The following is a 4681-nucleotide window of genomic DNA, read 5'->3' as shown; positions in this document are numbered from 1 at the left end:
TACTGACAGTGCAGAAAGGAACTGAGGAGAAGGAAAGAAAAAGTAGAACCCCTTAATAAAAGTGTGGGAGAGAAGATATGGAAAAGCCATGAATTCCTTACCTCAGGCCAATTACAGAGGGCAGCATGGGGTTAGAATATATCCATCTGTTAAGAATAGTGGAGAAGAATGGGGAAAGAATATTTGGGAAGGTGACCATTAAGACTTAAAAAAAAAAAAAAGAAACCAGGGGTACAGAGAAACACATTCATGCACTCAATAATAGTCCCACAGGTAGTGACCTAAAGTTTTAAGATCTAAGAAATCACCCAAGCTGGAAGGTTATTGCAGAGAGCGAGAAGGCAAGGTGGCAAGGGGGAGGTGATGGAAGACAAGATAGAGACCCCAGGCTATATAATCAGAAGCAAAGTGATTGTGTGATGTCATTTTTCTCAGTTGAGTTAGATATGACCTATAAGTTGTGATGGAAATTAAATGTATTTTCTTAATCCAAAAGTTCAACTAAACGGATAGTGGCTACACTTGACAGGATTTCTTGTTATAGCAAAATTTATATATCTCAAACAAACACAAAGTTATAAGGATCATTTACAGTATCTTAAGATAAATTGCTTTGAATGGGAGTTTCTTTCCTGTACTGTAAGGTCTCCAACACATATCTAGAGGATTTACTGCTGTGAAAAATGAAGAATGTTTAAACAGAATAAAGCAGGAGGGAGGGTTTATTTTGTTGTTTTTCTTTTTGATTAATTACTATAACACTGTCTTTCAGGTGATTGCAGGAGTTTCATATTGATTTTCAACATTCTTAGGTGCCAAAGCTCTTATAGGACAACTCTGATGCTATAAGAATTCTGCCATTTTCCTAACAGATACAGCTCTTGAGGTTCATTATTAGCCCTATTCAGTCCATTCATATTATTGCTATAAATCTTATGAGGGGAAGGTGCTTCTGAGTATTTAGGTCTACATTCTATTTTAAACTATAGATTCAGTTTTCATACCTTTTTCTTAGAGGTCGAATTAGCATCTCTGGCTGTTTCGTGTCGTGTGTGTTGTCTTTTAGACCTCAGCTACCTGTGGCATCTTCTCTTTTCTGGCATTCTTTGAATTCTAACATGAGGGGACTCCATTCTTGAGCCTGAAGTAGCTGTCATCTTGCAACACTGTCCTCAAATTCCAGCAGATTTGTTTTTAATCTTTAGTATACAAACTTAATGAGTTTGTAACCACTAAAAACCCTTAGTTTAATCAATTTCCCAAATTCCATGGTGCTCCTAAGATTACCCATGTCACTTTTAGATGCCAGTGGTCACAAAAGAACATAACTGGTGTGTAGTTTTAACAGTCAGTAAGAGGTTTTCTTTTTTTAATTAAAAAAAAATTCCTGAAGAAGAATGGCATGAGGTCAAATAGTGATGTATGGAAGTATTGGATAAATATGGGCTCTGGAATCAAAACAACTTTGCCTCATATGATGTTTTCGCCTCAAATCATGCCTTCTCCAACTTCATCACTTATAATCCAAATATATGACTATGATCTTCATGTTAAAATACAGCTTGCATAAGTTTTGCCTCTTGTTTAAAAATATAATTACAAAATTACATTGTGCTACATTAGAATCATGATAGTGGATGAAGTTAGAAAATTAAAATAATAGTAAAGGTTGGAAAGAGGATTTGAGCAAAAAGAAACGCTTAATATTTCCTGCTACAATGCAGGGGGCCCCACGTGGTGCAGTGGTAAAGAATCTGCCTGCCAGTGAAGGAGATACAAGAGACATGTGTTTAATCCCTGGGTTGCAAAGATCCCGTAGAGTAGGAAATGGAAGCCAACTCCAGTATTCTTGCCTGGAAAATTCCATGGGCAGAGGAATTTAGCCCACTGTAGTGGGCTACAGTCCACAGGGTCTCAAAGAGTCAGCTACAACTGAGTACTAAGGTTATATACATACATGGTCTATAGTTGATCACAGTGGCTAGCTGTTAGTGACCCTAATGAGAGCCTTTAGGCCATCCTATATATAATAAATAAGGAGCAACTTTGGGAAAATGTTGTTGTTCAGTCACTAAGTCATGTTTGACTCTTTGCAACCCCATGGACCATAGCTCAACAGGCTTTTCCGTCCTCCACTACCTCCCAGAATTTGCTCAAATTCATGTCCATTGAGTTGGTGATGCTATCAAACTGTCTCTTCCTCTACTACCCCCTTCTGCTTTTGTTTTCAATATTTCTCATCATCAGGGTCTTTTTCAATGAGTCAGCTTTTTGCATCAGATGGCCAAAATATTTGAGTTTCGGCATTAGTCCTTGCAATGAATATTCAGGGTTGATTTCCTTTATGATTGACTGGTTTGATCTCCTTGCTGTCCAAGGGACTCTCAGGAGTCTTCTCCAGCACCACAATTCTAAAGCATCAATTCTTCAGTGATCAGCTTTATTTATTGTCCAACTCTCACATCCATACATGACCACTGGAAAAACCACACACAGCTTTGACTATATGAAACTTTGCTGGCAAAGTGATGTCTCTGCTTTTTAATATGCTGTCTAGGTTTGTCATAGCTTTCTTTCCAAGGAGCAAGCATCTTTTAATTTTAAGGCTGCAGTCACCATCTTCAGTGATTTGGGAGCACAAGAAAATAAAATCTGCCATTGCTTCCACTTTTTCTCCTTCTATGCCATGAAGTAATTGGACCAGATATCATGATCTTAGTTTGCTTTAATGTTGAATTTCAAGCCAGCTTTTCACTCTCCTCTTTCATCAAGAAACTCTTTAGTTCCTCTTCAATTTCTGCCATTATAGTGGTATCATCTGCATATCTGAGGTTGTTGATGTTTCTCCCAGAAATCTTGATTCCAGCTTGTGATTCATTCAGCCTGGCATTTTGTGTGATGTACTCTACATATAAGTTAAATAAGCAGGATGACAATACACATCCTTGTCATACTGCTTTCCCAATTTTGAAGCAGTCAGTGAATGAGAGACTTAAATATTTAGAATCTCCATTTATACTTGACCCTTTAGACATGTCTCGGAACTATATATTAACAAATGTGATCAAGTTCTGTGATTTGAATTTCCTAGGACTTCTCTCTGTACATGACAAAGGCTTTTAAGAAGTAAAGCTCTTGTAGACCAAGTAAAAGGAATTTTCCATCTTTTAATAACTATTATTTCCCTCTATTGCTTGTGCTAATTCATTATTTGACTATTTGATAGAGGGAGAGTCAAAAAGTCAAAGTGATGTGTCAGAAGTCTTCCTTAAGACTGCATATTCTTCCCCTAGCCTCCAGAGGTTTGACACAAGGCTGAAGTTCAATAAAAAACAATTTAGAAAAAAAAAATCTATGTATCTTTTGCCAAGTTGTAACTGTCAAGAAAATGTCAAACAATAAACATACATCTTCAGAAGTGAAAATTGTCAAGGGTCCTTTTATTCCCCTCCTTTAATATAATAGGTCTTGCATAGATTTCCTTCTCTCTGCAACAGTAGAGATTTTGTACTTTCTCCAGGAAGTTTAAGAGAATGATTATTTTCCCATGAAATGAATCATTAAAAGGCACAGAGCCATACTTAACTACCTAAGTGTCAGCTTCATATTGAATATGATGAGGTATATTACAAAGTTTTGCTGAAGACTATTTGTAGCCATAGGAAAAGAACATTAACACTGCCAAGTGTGTTGTAGAGATGAGGATAACTTAGTTCTTCCTAGTAAAATAGTGAACTTTCATGCTATTAAATGTATTACACTTAAAATTCCCTCATATATCACATTTTAAATCCCCACTGAAAATTCTGTATGTTCAATATTAAATGCTCACACATTCAAATGAATACTAACATTATTTTCTCTCATTAAAATTAAGCTCCTTTTCCAAAAGAAATTATATAAACTCATGTTCCCCAATAAAAAATTATTGTAATGGGAATGTGACTGTGGTAAGTAATATCCTGTATACTTTAAACTGCCTGAGATGCCGCATTTTCCAGAATCCCTGGAAATTAAAATAAGTACATTTTTCTATGTATACATTGAATTTTGGCCGATGATAACATTTAGTTCATTTATATTCTTTCATATACTGTGCCCTTGATTTTATCATAGATCTCTCTCAGTTTTCTAACTCCATTTATCCATAATCTAAATTTGAAGCATAAATTTTTAGGTTATAATCAAGAATAGGAGTTAATAGTTTCTAGTTGGAGAGAGTAAAACAGGAACAGGGACTCTGGGTTAGAAAACTTCCTTTCTTCCTTCCTTCTTTCTTTCCCTCCTTCCTTCCTTTTTTAATGAAGTATAAATACCATAGGAGTAATGCCCCATGAATCATCACAAAGTGAACAAACTCAAGAGACTAACAGCAAAGTTAAGATATACAAAGCGATTTGTACTCAGGAAGATCCCTCTTTGCCCTTCCCATCCACTGTCTCAGTTTTCTACACACAAGGTAACCAAGCAACTTCTCTGGTGTCCACTGGCTAGGGTATCATGTTGTCAATGCACGTGGAATTTTTGGTCAGAGAACTAAATCCCACATGGTGCAGCTAAGAGTTATACCTCAGCTAAAGATTCTGCATGCCACAACTAAGACCCAAAGCAGCCAAAAAATGGTAACCAATGTCATTTTGAAATGTCAAGGAATAGTTTTGAACCTTATATGGCTTGTGTG

The 4681-nt window shown here is 36.3% G+C and overlaps 1 pseudogene; it reads right to left on the bottom strand.

The window, feature by feature from the left end:
* Nucleotides 1-746: 746 nt before the first annotated feature.
* LOC112585481 lies at nucleotides 747-1030 on the bottom strand (annotated as a pseudogene).
* Between the last annotated feature and the right edge of the window lie 3651 nt (nucleotides 1031-4681).

The sequence above is a fragment of the Bubalus bubalis genome, chromosome 6 (assembly GCF_019923935.1).
Source record: "Bubalus bubalis isolate 160015118507 breed Murrah chromosome 6, NDDB_SH_1, whole genome shotgun sequence".
NCBI lineage: Eukaryota > Metazoa > Chordata > Mammalia > Artiodactyla > Bovidae > Bubalus > Bubalus bubalis.
This window is presented reverse-complemented; position numbering and strand designations above follow the sequence as displayed.